Source organism: Hyperolius riggenbachi, chromosome 10, assembly GCF_040937935.1.
Source record: "Hyperolius riggenbachi isolate aHypRig1 chromosome 10, aHypRig1.pri, whole genome shotgun sequence".
NCBI classification, from domain to species: domain Eukaryota; kingdom Metazoa; phylum Chordata; class Amphibia; order Anura; family Hyperoliidae; genus Hyperolius; species Hyperolius riggenbachi.
The window spans coordinates 207,118,036-207,131,887 of record NC_090655.1 but is presented as its reverse complement, the minus strand read 5'-3'; the positions used below and the strand labels follow the sequence as shown (position 1 = coordinate 207,131,887).

The following is a 13,852-nucleotide window of genomic DNA, read 5'->3' as shown; positions in this document are numbered from 1 at the left end:
TCTTATAGCCAGGAGAAATACAGACACTATAAATGACACAGATGCTCAAAGAAAAAAGCAACCAAGGCCGGGCCGAGGCAAAGGTGAGAAAGGCTCCAGCCTTAGGGCGCAGTGTAGGAGGGGGCGCACAACTTACTCAGCTATCATTCCCCTGTTGTGTTTGAAGTAGAGAGAAGTAAGGAAAGGGGATACATGGCAGTGATTGCAAACCAGACAACTAGAGATTAAGGTTTTGGGGGCCTGGGGCACCTTTTAGTCTAATAGCAATCGGTGTGTGAAAAGGCTTTGGTGGGAGGGATAGAGGGACGCACTTTGGTGTCGCAGCCTTGGGTGCTGGAGGACCTTGTCCCAGCTCTGCTAACACTGCACATCACTCAGAACACACCATCCCCATTGTCAAATATGGTGGTTGCAGCATCATGCTCTGGTGGTGCTTCTCTTCAGCAGGGACAGGGAAGCTGGTCAGAGTTGATGGGAAGATGGATGGAGCCAAATAAAGGGCAATCTTGGAAGAAAACCTCTTGGAGTGTGCAAAAGACTTGAGACTGGGGAGGAGATTCACCTTCCAGCAGGACAACGACCCTAAACATAAAGGCAGGGCAACAATGGAATGGTTTAAAGGGACACCGAGGTCTACCTAAAAAGCAAAATAGTACTCACCCGGGGCTTTCTCCAGCCCAGTGCTGGTCAGGAGGTCCCATGACGGCGTCCTGGCTCCTCTCCTAGGCCCCGCTCCGGAATGGCTGACCGGCGGTAGCCCGGCGACACTCGGCCGAGTGTCGGGCTCCTTCTTCCGCGTTTGACGCGGCTGACGTCACGACGCTGGCTGCCTCGCGTTTAAAGCGCGCATGCGCAGTACTTTCAGGCGTCGTGACGTCAGCCACGTTATACGCGGAAGAAGGAGCCCGACACTCGGCCGAGTGTCGCCAGGCTACCGCCGGTCAGCCATTCCGGAGGTCGTGGGACCTCCCGACCAGCACTGGGCTGGAGAAAGCCCCAGGTGAGTACTATTTTGCTTTTTAGGTAGACCTCGGTGTCCCTTTAAAACAAAACATATCCATGTGTTAGAATGGCCCAGTCAAAGTCCAGATCTAAATTTAATCGAGAATCTGTGGCAAGATCTGAAAACTGCTGTTCAGAAACGCTGTCCATCTAATCTGGCTGAGCTGGAGCTTTTTTGTAAAGAAGAATGGGCAAGGATTTCAGTCTCTAGATGTGCAAAGCTGGTACAGACTGGCAGCTGTAATTGCAGCAAAAGGTGGTTCTAAAAAGCATTGACTCAGGGGGCTGAATAATTACGCACACCCCACTTTGTAGTTATTGATTTGTAAAAAAAATGTTTGGAATCATGTATGATTTTCATTCCACTTCTCACGTGTACACCACTTTGTATTGGTCTTTCACGTGGAATTCCAATAAAATTGATTCATGTCTGTGTCAGTAATGTGACAAAATGTGGAAAACTTCAAGGGGGCCGAATACTTTTGCAAGCCACTGTATACCCCTAGCTACATATACTGGGCACATAAACCCCTGCCTACATATACTGGGCACATATACCCCTGGCTACATATACTGGGCACATATACCTCTGGTTACATATACTGGGCACATATACTGGGCACATATACCCCCTGGGTACATATACTGGGGACAGCTATACAACTGGATACATATACTGGGGACTACTACACACCTGGCTACTTATGGAACATATACACCTGGCCACCTATTCTGTGGACATCTATACACCTGGCTACCTATTCTGGGGACATTATACACCTGGCTACCTATTCTGGGGACAACTATACTCATGGCTTCTTATACTGGGGACACCTGTAGACCTGGCTACCTATGCTGGGGGTAACTATTTTGGGGGAACTGCTTTCAAATTATCTGCATTTTTGGGGAACCGCTGTTAACAGATTAAGTGTATTTTGGGGAACTGCTGCCAGATTATGTGTATGTTAGGGGCAGAGCTGGATTAAGGCTAAATGGGGCCCTAAGCAAAGTAACTTATTTGGGCCCCCCATCATGTCGTAATAGAATCAGAATGTGCAGCTGCACAGCAACATGCCGCACACACCGGGGCAGCTGAGCTACTGGTTGCTATGGGCAACAGTCCGCTTTCCTCTGTGGGTGAACAGGGCACCAGATATCACAGCAGCAGCACTTTCCCCCTGCATCTCCAGCCTGGCAATAGCAGAAAGCTCTGGACACCGCTCCCCAGACAGAATTACATAACCACGCACGCACATCCTGACGAAGCTCGCAAAGGGGCGGGCGCAACGCGTCGATGGGCGGGTGCAATTTCCGTAGCCTGTGAACGCTTACACGCAGCTGCAACACTGACTTTGTGAATGGAGGCTGGCGTCCGCTCCCTGCCATAGCGTTTGTGGGACAGGTTGAGCTGACCTGCCGACCACCAAGTGCGGAGGCTTCATACTGCTTGGCTGCTGCTGACCCTGACCCTATGTGGGGGACCTGTTCGGAATAGCCCAGATCTTTGGACGACTGGACGGAAGCATGCTGATGCGGTGAGACATTCAAAACATCCGCTGTTGTATACTGTCATGCAGTGGCGGACACAGCCAGCAGTGGGCCCCTGTGCAAAATTGTAATTGTGGGCACCCTATGACCGGCAAAATATGAGCGTGGCTACAACCTGCATCGCGCTTTGCGCGCCGCGGCAAAAAATAGGTGTGGATAGAACCTGCGGCGCATAGCGCTGCGGCAAAAAAATGGGCGTGGCAATGACTGGATGAGGGCAGAGCTAACTAACTTAAAGCGAACCTGGGGTGAGGGTTTATTTCCTTTTAAACAATACTAGTTGCCTGCTGGCCCTGCTGATCTATTTGGCTGCAGTAATAAACTGAATTACACCAGCAACAAGCATGCAGCTAATCTTCTCAGTTCTGACAATATTGTCAGAAACCCCTGACCTGCTGCATGCTTGTTCAGGGTCTATGGTTGAAAGAATAAGAGGCAGAGGACCAGCACGGCAGCCAGGCAACTGGTATTGCTTAAAAGGAGAGAAATATGGCAGCCTCAAGATTATTCTCACCTCAGGTTCCCTTGAAAAGTGCAACGCAAAGACAGTAGGCCCAAGTTTTGGTGACCCTTTCCCCAGAAAATTCACATAATTGTGCAGGTTTTCTCAAGAAAATACACATCATGTCGGCAGATATGCCCAGAAAATACGTGCAATCATTTCGGCAGATATGCCCAGAAAATACGTGCAATCAAGTCGGCAGATATGCCCAGAAAATACGTGCAATCAAGTCGGCAGATATGCCCAGAAAATATGTGCAATCAAGTCGGCAGATATGCCCAGAAAATATGTGCAATCATGTCGGCAGATATGCCCAGAAAATACGTGCAATCATGTCGGCAGATATGCCCAGAAAATACGTGCAATCATGTCGGCAGATATGCCCAGAAAATACGTGCAATCAAGTCGACAGATATGCCCAGAAAATACGTGCAATCAAGTCGGCAGATATGCCCAGAAAATACGTGCAATCAAGTCGGCAGATATGCCCAGAAAATACGTGCAATCAAGTCGGCAGATATGCCCAGAAAATACGTGCAATCAAGTCGGCAGATATGCCCAGAAAATACGTGCAATCAAGTCGGCAGATATGCCCAGAAAATACATGCAATCATGTCGGCAGATTTACGCAGAAAATACATGCAATCATGTGGCAGACCTGCCCAGAACATACACCTGCTAATATAAATAAAAAAACAAAAACATTTACTCACCTGCAGCAGCAGACCTCCTGTCCCAGCCTCCATCCGGCGCGCAGCTCCCATGGGTGGTTGGGTGGATAGGTAGCCTGGTGGGTGGTTGAGTGGGTGGGTGGGTAGGTAGCCTGGTGGGTGGGTTGGTAACTAGCCCGGTAGGTAGGTAGCCTGGTGGGTGGGTGGGTGGGTAGGTAGGTAGCCTGGTGAGTGGGTGGGTAGGTAGGTAGCCTGGTGGGTGGGTAGGTAGCCTGGTGGGTGGGTTGGTAACTAGCCCGGTAGGTAGCCGGGTGGGTGGTTAGGTAGGTAGCTGGGTGGGTAGGTAGGTAGCTGGGTGGGTGGTTAGGTAGGTAGCCGGGTGGGTAGGTAGGTAGGAAGCCTGGTGGGTGGGTAGGTAGCCGGGTGAGTAGGTAGGAAGCCTGGTGGGTAGGTAGGTAGCCGGGTTGGTAGGTGGCCGGGTGGGTAGGTAGCCTGGTGGGTAGGTAGCCTGGTGGGTGGTTAGGTAGGTAGCCGGGTGGGTAGGTAGGTAGCCAGGTGGGTGGTTAGGTAGGTAGCCGGGTGGGTAGGTAGGTAGGAAGCCTGGTGGGTGGGTAGGTAGCCGGGTGGGTAGGTAGGAAGCCTGGTGGGTAGGTAGGTAGGTAGCCGGGTGGGTAGGTAGCCTGGTGGGTGGGTAGGTAGCCGGGTGGGTGGGTAGGTAGCCGGGTGGGTGGGTAGGAAGCCTGGTGGGTAGGTAGGTAGCCGGGTAGGTAGGTGGCCGGGTGGGTAGGTAGCCTGGTGGGTAGGTAGCCTGGTGGGTGGTTAGGTAGGTAGCCGGGTGGGTAGGTAGGTAGCCAGGTGGGTGGTTAGGTAGGTAGCCGGGTGGGTAGGTAGGTAGGAAGCCTGGTGGGTGGGTAGGTAGCCGGGTGGGTAGGTAGGAAGCCTGGTGGGTAGGTAGGTAGGTAGCCGGGTGGGTAGGTAGGAAGCCTGGTGGGTAGGTAGGTAGCCAGGTGGGTAGGTAGGTAGCCGGGTGGGTGGGTAGGTAGGTAGCCGGGTGGGTAGGTAGGTAGCCAGGTGGGTGGTTAGGTAGGTAGCCGGGTGGGTAGGTAGGTAGGAAGCCTGGTGGGTAGGTAGGTAGCCGGGTGGGTGGGTAGGTAGGTAGGAAGCCTGGTGGGTGGGTAGGTAGCCGGGTGGGTAGGTAGGAAGCCTGGTGGGTGGGTAGGTAGCCGGGTGGGTAGGTAGGAAGCCTGGTGGGTGGGTAGGTAGCCAGGTGGGTAGGTGGTTAGGTAGCCGGGTGGGTAGGTAGGTAGGTAGCCGGGTGGGTAGGTAGGTAGGTAGCCGGGTGGGTAGGTAGCCGGGTGGGTGGGTAGGTAGGTAGCCGGGTGGGTAGGTAGGTAGCCAGGTGGGTGGTTAGGTAGGAAGCCTGGTGGGTGGTTAGGTAGCCGGGTGGGTAGGTAGGTAGGTAGGAAGCCTGGTGGGTGGGTAGGTAGCCGGGTGGGTAGGTAGGAAGCCTGGTGGGTGGGTAGGTAGCCGGGTGGGTAGGTGGTTAGGAAGCCAGGTGGGTGGTTAGGTAGCCGGGTGGGTAGGTAGGTAGGAAGCCAGGTGGGTGGTTAGGTAGCCGGGTGGGTAGGTAGGTAGGAAGCCTGGTGGGTGGTTAGGTAGCCGGGTGGGTAGGTAGGAAGGAAGCCGGGTGGGTAGGCAGGTAGCCCTTTGAGTATCCGGGTGGGGGGCCCGACTCCCATCCTCCCTCCCTCCCTCCCTTCCTCACCTCGGAGGGCCCCCCTCTCGATATGCGCGGCGGGAGAGCGAGCGAGCGGCAAATGCAGGAAGTCTTCAGGGCTCCAGGCAGACGCTAGAGGCCCAGCCGCTTGGTCTCCAATATGTCGCCAACTCTGTCGACATATTGGAGACCAAGCGGCTGCCGGCGGAGCCCTCTAGCGTCTGCCTGGAGACCCGGATTTGCCGCTCGCCGCGCATACCGGGAGGGGGGCCCCCCGAGGTGAGGGAGGGAGGGAGGATAGGAGTCGGGCCCCCCGGGGGAAAATAAAATTTAAAAAAAACTATATAAAAAAACAAACAAAAACTTAATGGGCCCCTGAAGAAAACGGAGCTTCAGGGGCCCTCGTGCGGCGGCACGGCCTGCACGGCCGTATGTCCGCCACTGCTGTCATGTGCTTGCAAGCTGAAGACTAACCACTCACGCTTACTGCTGCTGCAATCCTCTCCCCCTCTCTGAAGAAAGGGACATTGGTACCGGTACCAGAAGGGGTGTATGAGTGGCTATGCATGCATGGTGAGTGGGTGTTGTGGAGCGCTCTGTATGGCTACTTTTAATTGTTTTTAAAGTTGATCTGCCACACATTTGCCAAACTATAATAAAGTCTTTTTCTACTTTTGATTCCCAAGAGGGACTCAGTTATTATTATTTTTCAATTATAGAATTACATAACCACCCCCACCACCGAACAACCGATTTCCTCCCAAACCTGACAGCCACCATGCAGCCTCCATCCCAGTGAATACGATAGTCCAGCAGAGAAGGCAGCCGCAGCGGGGGAGAATGACAGCACCAGATGACTCACATTTACCTATTGCGATCCAAGCAATAGAGGTCCCGTCATCCGGAGCCCATCTGTCTCCTCTAGAGTGCTGCCGATTTGTTACTACTACTATTACTACTTCCTACTTCCTGCCTGATCTGAGAATCAGGAAGTTCAGAGCGAGCGTCTGCACTGTAGATGAGACAGATGGGTTTCAGATGACAGGATCTCTATCGCTTGGATCATGGATAGGTGAGTGAGCGTTTGCCATCTGCTGCTATCATTCTTGCTGCAGCTGTGGTTCTCTGTGGGAAGGGAGGGAGGAGTGGGCAGCGGCAGAGCGCACAGTAGCAGGAGGGGGACCTAGGAGGAGAGCCTTGCTCTGAAGACAATCAGCAGCGCGCGGTATCATTTGACAAGACAAGACAAATAAAATTTATATCGCGCTTTTCTCCTGGCGGACTCAAAGCGCCAGAGCTGCAGCCACTAGGACGCGCCCTTAGGCAGTAGCAGTGTTAGAGAGACTTGCCTAAGGTCTTCTACTGAATAGGTGCTGGCTTACTGAACAGGCAGAGCCGAGATTCGAACCCTGGTCTCCTGTGTCAGAGGCAGAGCCCTTAAAGGGACTCCGAGGCACTCCGAGCAGTGCCTGTGGGTATGCCTTTAAGCAGAGTTCCCCAACCCTGTCCTCAAGGCCCACCAACAGTACATGTTTTGCAGAAAACCACAAACATTCACAGGTGAGCTAATTAGTGTCTCAGCAGAGCTGATTAACTACCTCTGTGGATTTCCATAAAACATGCACTGTTGGTGGTCCTTGAGGAGATGGTTGGGGAACGTAGCCTTTAAGCATACCCACAACTAATTAATTACATCCTCACACCTACCAGCATTATGTTTGTAATTATATCCCCCTGGGTTCCTTATATTTCATTGCATTGTGCTGAATCGAGCTGCCGACTTTGGAGAAAAGTCGTCCTGTGGCCGTGATTTCGATCGCGAAAATAGCGAAAACTAAAAGGCATAGGGCAGCTGTTTATATATCATTGGAAAGAGGAGAAAGAGAGCTTTAAAATGATATGCATCTTTTCATAGTTACTGCACTGCTCAGAGTACCATTATACCATCCATCCACCGCTGACAGGATGGCGAGGGCTGGTTTATGTGCTGATGGGGCCCTTTTAACTCTGAATGGGGCCCCAAGCTACTGCTTTTGTTGCCTGGTCGGTAATCCGGCCCTGGTTAGGGGAATGGCTGCTGCCAGATTTCGCGTATTTTGGGGAACTGCTGCCAGATTGTGTATGTTTGGGAGACCTCTGCTGCCAGATTACTTGTATTTTGGGTGTTACGTGTATTTTGGGTGATCCGCTGTCAGGTTTCGCGTATTTTGGGGAACTGCTTCCAGATTATGTGTATGTTGGGGGAACTGCTACTGCCACATTGTCTATTTTGGTGGAACCACTGCCATATTATCTGTATTTTGGAGGAACTTCTAACAGATTATGTGTCTTTTTGGTGAAATGCTGCCAGATTACATCTATTTTTGGGGGATACACTACGGCAGAGCTCAAATTTCCCCGGCAGACCTTTAACATCACTGCTAAGGTCATGTATAGTTGGCCCCACCCATTACCACGCCCCAATATAGTCCAGTTTCTGGAGCTCTGCTCATCAATGTAGATAAATCATTCAGGTATAAGGTTTGTTTGAAAGCGCTGCCATGTCTCCCACTGTGCAAATTGAACGTAAGTATACTAGTGGCTAGCTGCATTCACTGTTTTAAATTCACTTTCAAATTTTTAGATTAGAATTAGCACATAATTTGCATCTGTTTTGCATTCAAGGCATGTATTTAGCCCCAGGGGGACTCTGCATTGCCTCTGTTGGCTTACAATTCGGGTGCATCCTTGAGCACTGGTCATTTGTCTGTTTGCATGTAGAGGCAGAGCTACAGCCCAAAGCTCTGCCTCTTCATGGAAGCGCTCCCCGTAATGTGCCCTGGGGAGTGTGGGGTGATTTAGTTAGTGTGCAGCCGCGGGGATACAGCGTTTCAGTTAGGGCATTGATATTAAAGATTTTAAAAGAAAAACAGGTATTTTGGGAGACTTCAGTCTCTCTTTAAGCTGTCCCCTGTACAGCGCTGCGCTAGATCACAGCACTTTACAACCGAAATAAACTTTTCTATTTATTTATTTTTTCTTCTAACAGCCTGCCAGCCGCAATCGCAGGCTGATCTCAGAGCGGAGCTCCATCACTTAGCGGGGATGCGCGCAACCGCTAATCTCTATCCCTAGGACTTGACACCAATCGGCGTTAGGTGGTCCTGGGGGAGCGACTCTGCAACCACCCATCGGCGTGAGGCGGTCATAGAGTGGTTAACACACTCACCAGATATACACTCTTGCTACAGGAGTCAGTGAGGGGCTGTAGCCCCCCTCCTAGCTGCCTGGCAATCAGTATCCATCCTTACATCAAAGGGTAATCAGCCACCACTACAGAGAATACTCCGCGTTAGCCCAGATGCTGCTATCAAATGCTTCCCCCACTGCAGAGGAGTGGCTCCTCACAAAAAGGTTCTGTTTCAACAGTTCCAATGCTTACCTCAATAAAAGCAACAGTCTCTCATAGCGTAACAAAGTTTATTGAAAACATTAAAACAAGATAAAACACAAGCGTAGAGCTTGGTCAGGGCATAGTTTGTTGTCCTGGCTCTCACCCGGCCATGCGCTGCTGCGGTGCAGATGCATGCTTAGCTCCTGCCACTAGACTTTAGCTAAGCTTTGCGCCTTCACTTAGACTCCGTCTCCATGCACAGATCTCCGCTCTAAAGCTACATACACACGGGGGACAATTGTCCCCCGCTGCATGCGCGCACGCGAACAGGGAGCGACAGCTGTCCACACGTCTCGCCAGAAAGGCAGAGACGCGGTGGGTAATTGTGTGGTGGAAGCTTTTTGTGAATGGAGCATCCCCCGGCCGGATGCTCCATTCACTCGCATAGGTCTCCTGTCGCTAGCCTGCATACTCACGCGGGACTAGCGACAGTTCTGGCGAAGTTGCGGCGACAGCTGTAGCCGGCGATTGAACATGTCAATCGCCTGGCGACAGCTCCGACGGGCGACGGTTCGGGGCGCGCGCGTCGTACACACGGGCTACCTGTTGCCGCAACACGCGCCTGCCACGTGGTTGCGGCGACGGCCGTACCCCGTGTGTATGAGCCTTAAGCGTTTGGCACAACAGTTCTCATCAGAAGCTCCTTGTTTGCTTTCATTGAGGTAAAGTGGAACTGTTGAAAGGGAACCTTTCTGTAAGGAACAGCTCCTCTGTAGTGGGGGGAAGCATTTGATAGCAGCATCTGGGCTAACGTGAGGTATTCTCTGAGTGGGGGCTGGTGGTGATCCCTTGATGCAAGGACAGACGCTGATTGCCTGCCAGGCAGCTATGAGGGGGGCTAAAACCGCTCACAGCCTGACAGACTCCTGAAGAAAGAGTCTGTATATCTGGTGAGTGGCTGTTTAATGACACAAGAATTTTATTGAAAACAGAGTATGTTAATGAAGACGACTAGCACTAGAAGGACTTCATAACGTTTTCTGATGTTGTAAAGCAGCTGCGCCTTTGACTTTCTAGTGGCAGCACTGTTGCTATATATATATATATATATATATATATATATATATATATATATACGCACGCACGCACGCACGCACGCACGCACACACACACACACACGTGTCCTACTAATATTATAAATGTGAATGTTTGGATGTTTGTTACTCAATCACGCAACAATGGCTGAACGGATTTGAATGGAATTTGGCACACACATAGTACATTACCTGGATTAACATATAGGATACTTTTTATCCCCATAACCAAAAAGTGGGCGGAGACAAATACAGATCTCACTGGGAAAATGTTAACAGCAGCAATTCTTACACTGTTAATGGTAGGATTCTCAAACTCTGCCCAGTTGGTAACTGGGTGGCTGGGATTAATATTCCGAAGAGTGGGTGGAGCCTACAGAAAACATTCAAAATTCACCTATTGATTTTTCGAGAGGAATATTTAATTGCTAGAATTCTTGCACTGTTAATGGCATAAGCCTCAAACCTGGTACAGTTGGTCATTGCGTGACTGGCGTTCAAATTTAGAAAAGGGGTGGAGCCACAAACAGCCAATCAGATTTGTTTCATTTCAATGCAAATTATTGATGCCAAAGACCGCAAAGCTCAAAAACGTGGTAATTGAGTAATTGTGTGTTAAGGTTAGGAAAAGTGGGTGCGGCAACCACCAGTCAAATATATACCTGGGCAATTCCGGGTCATCAGTGGGCAGAGACAAATGCAAATTTCCCTGGAAAAATGTAAACTGCAGCCATTCTTACACTGTTAATGGCAGGGTTCTCAAACTTTGCACAGTTAGTCACTGGATGACTGGGATAAATATTCAGAAAAGTGGGTTGAGCCTACAAAAGCCAATCAAAATTCACCTATTGCTCTTCAAGGGGAGTATTTAATTGCTGCCATTCTTGCACCGTTAATGGCACAAGCCGCAAACCTGGTAGAGTTGGTCATTTGGTGACTGGGGTTAAAATTCTGAAAAGGGGGTGGATCCACAGCCAATCAGATTTGTTTCATTTCAATGCTAATTTTTGATGCCAAAGACAGCAAAGTTCACAAATTAGGTCATTGAGTAATTGTGTGTTTGGATTAGAAAAAGTAGGCGAAGCAGGCCATCAGCTAATGCGTTGCCCGGGTATGTATTTGGCTGGTGTTGGCTCCGCCCACTTTTTCTAATCCTAACACACAATTACCCAATAATTTAGTCAGACATCCCTTTAGACAGAATGGCTCCTCTAGTGCTGTGTATCAGCCATTCCTTTACACCTCTAAAGGGATGAAGCGAAACCTATATGAATGTGCTTATTTTCTGCATCTCGGGTTTGGTTTCATATGACGTCGCGCCCGGCAGTGCATCGGCACTTATAGAGTGAGTAGCAGGATGAGGAGACTCTTCCTATTGGCTGCCTTCTTTGTCTGTCAGTTTTCACCGCATGTCTGATTGTAAGTTACCGACAGCTTCAGCCTGGTCGTATTACTAAACAATTTTACTTGTTTTACTGAATGCTGAAAACTTTGTGAATTGACATTTACTGACATGAATTGAGGTATTTACTGCACAAGTCGGTAATTTATACAATAATACAATACAATAACATTTGTAAAGCGCTTTTCTCCCATAGGACTCAAAGCGCATAGTTGTGTCTCAGATTAATACAGGGTTGCAGGCTGGGTTGTGTTACAGAGGAGATAGTCAGATGTTCATGAATGCCAGACTAAAGAGGTAGGTTTTCAGTTTAGACGTAAATGCTTCCAGGGGATGGAGCTGTCCTGATTGGGTGTGGCAGGGAGTTCCAAAGTGTAGGGGCAGCATGACAAAAGGCTCTGTCTCCAAAGGTTTTGAGGTGGACTCTGGGGGTGACCATGGTGTTACGTCATTTTGATCTAAGATTGTGGGGGTGTGATGCAGTTGCAACAAGTCCTTCAGGTATCCAGGGCCCAGATTGTGCAAGGATTTGAATGTCAGTAAGCCAATCTTAAACAGAATTCTCCATTTTATCGGTAGCCAGTGGAGTGAGCACAGGGTTGGTGTTATATGGCAATGGCGGGGTTGGCTCGTTAACAGCCTTGCGGCGGCATTCTGTACTAATTGCAGGCGGCGTAAGTCTTTCTTATGCAGGCCTGTGTAGAGGGTGTTGCAGTAGTCTAACCTTGATGTGACGAAGGCATGAACTAGGGTTGGAAGATCCTCTGAAGGAATTAGGTGTTTAATCTTTGCAATATTCCTTAGATGAAAGAAGGAATGTTTCACAACAGCTGAGATTTGATTCCTGAAGCTTAATTTCCCATCAATCAGTACTCCCAGGCTGCGCACACAGTCTGAGTTTTTCAGGTCTGAGCTCCCTATCCTTAGCGGTGTTGGTTGAGACTGGGGCTGCTTTGCTGTTGAGCCCTGGCCCTCGATAACAAGAACCTCAGTTTTGTCAGCATTAAGTTTTAGCCAATTAATATTCATCCACTCCTGAAGCTCAGCTAAGCATGAGTTTATTTGTGGAGTAGGGTCTGTGATGCCAGGTTTGAATGACAAATATAACTGGGTGTCATCAGCATAGCAATGATATGTCAGGCCATGTTTTTGTATGATTTCTTCAAGTGGCAGCATGTATATGGTGAAAAGTAAAGGGGATAATATTGCGCCCTGAGGTTGTTACAATCTGCATCTGCTGGTAGATCCCTGCATGTACTACCTCTGCTTTACCAGCAGATGTCACCAGCCTCTATGAATATACAGCCTGAACTTTCCTCTGCCCACCAGCAGAGGGTGGACTCTCTGGATATCTCTCCACAGACAGGGAGGAGGCCTGGACTATCGCATGGTATTTAAGCCACACCTGAACACTCTGAACTTGCTAGCTCTTTGTTCCTGATCCTAGCCATCCTGTCCGGAGTTCCCTGTTCCTGGTTACCTTGTTCCTTGATTCCCTGCTGTATTGATCTCCCGTGTTTTGACCTTGTGCTTTGTATTCCGACTATTCTTTGCCTAGCGATTACTGTACTGTTTGATCTCCTGTGTATGACCTCTGCTTGCCGACTATCCGTGTGTCTCCTCCTCGATTGTAATCTGTATTTTGTATATATATTCCTAGGTTTATGTTGTATTACTATTCTGGATCCAGGGTCTGTGTGCACACAATTCTATACACTGGATCTACTCTGCATAGCTCGCTTATGCAGAGAGGTCCTTGTATAAACCCTGATTTTCATACCTTGTATGCTTACTGTATATATCTGCCAGTATTATTTGATGCAGTGTGTTGTATGTGTGTGTAGAATACATTGCCTGCAAGTTGATACTGATTGTTTCTGTGCATGAGGTGAATGCACAGTATTTCTTTATTTTCATTTAATAATAAATCCTTATTATTCATTTACTCCTGGTTTGGCAGTCTTTTCCTAAACTGTGACATCTCTGCCTGGTTGCGGGTTTGTGCGTTGGTTTCTGTTTGCTCCAGGTGCAGCGCACAAACTCCATGCAAATTATAACAGAAGAGCTAGCCAAACAATTTGTCACTAGGAAAAGGTCTGAGATCCTGTTTCTCCAGCCATGATTGACATGGATTTAAAGCACCTGTCTGAATATGCTATTCTAGCAAGAGACAAAAGGAAACTTTGCTATTATACGTTTGCAGACGATTCATTTGAGGATCTGCAGCAGCTGATTTCATGGGTTCAGTCTGTGAGTAATGAAAGAACCTTTCCTTATGATTTAAAAGACTTTTTGTCGGTTTTGCATGAATGTTGTTCTGAAGCCCAACAAAATTCAGTTGCTTATTCCACAATGCATGTTCCGGGTAATTTATCAGGCCCCATTAATTGTCCTGCTGCCCCTTTGAATCAAGCCAAATCCTGGCCAGTAATTAACCAGATTCAATCAATTAAGTCCACTCATGATCCTGCTACTTCCATTAATACTGGAATCTCATTTGTTTCAGCTATGGAAGTGGATTGGACTATTCAGCACAATAACTT

General features: G+C 49.2%; 1 protein-coding gene across 5 annotated transcripts in view; it reads left to right on the top strand.

Moving 5' to 3' along the window:
• Nucleotides 1-13,852, top strand: part of LOC137534274 (zinc finger protein 84-like) — an 84,134-nt gene that overhangs the window by 15,033 nt on the left and 55,249 nt on the right. For 4 of the 5 annotated variants that reach the window (XM_068255686.1, XM_068255685.1, XM_068255682.1 and 1 more), the window contains exon 1: nucleotides 9,634-9,763. The exons of the other annotated variant lie outside the window; for it this stretch is intronic. The gene's annotated coding sequence lies outside the window, so the exon portion shown is untranslated. Of the gene's footprint in view, nucleotides 1-9,633; nucleotides 9,764-13,852 lie in introns of those variants that run through there. 5 annotated transcript variants of the gene reach the window in all.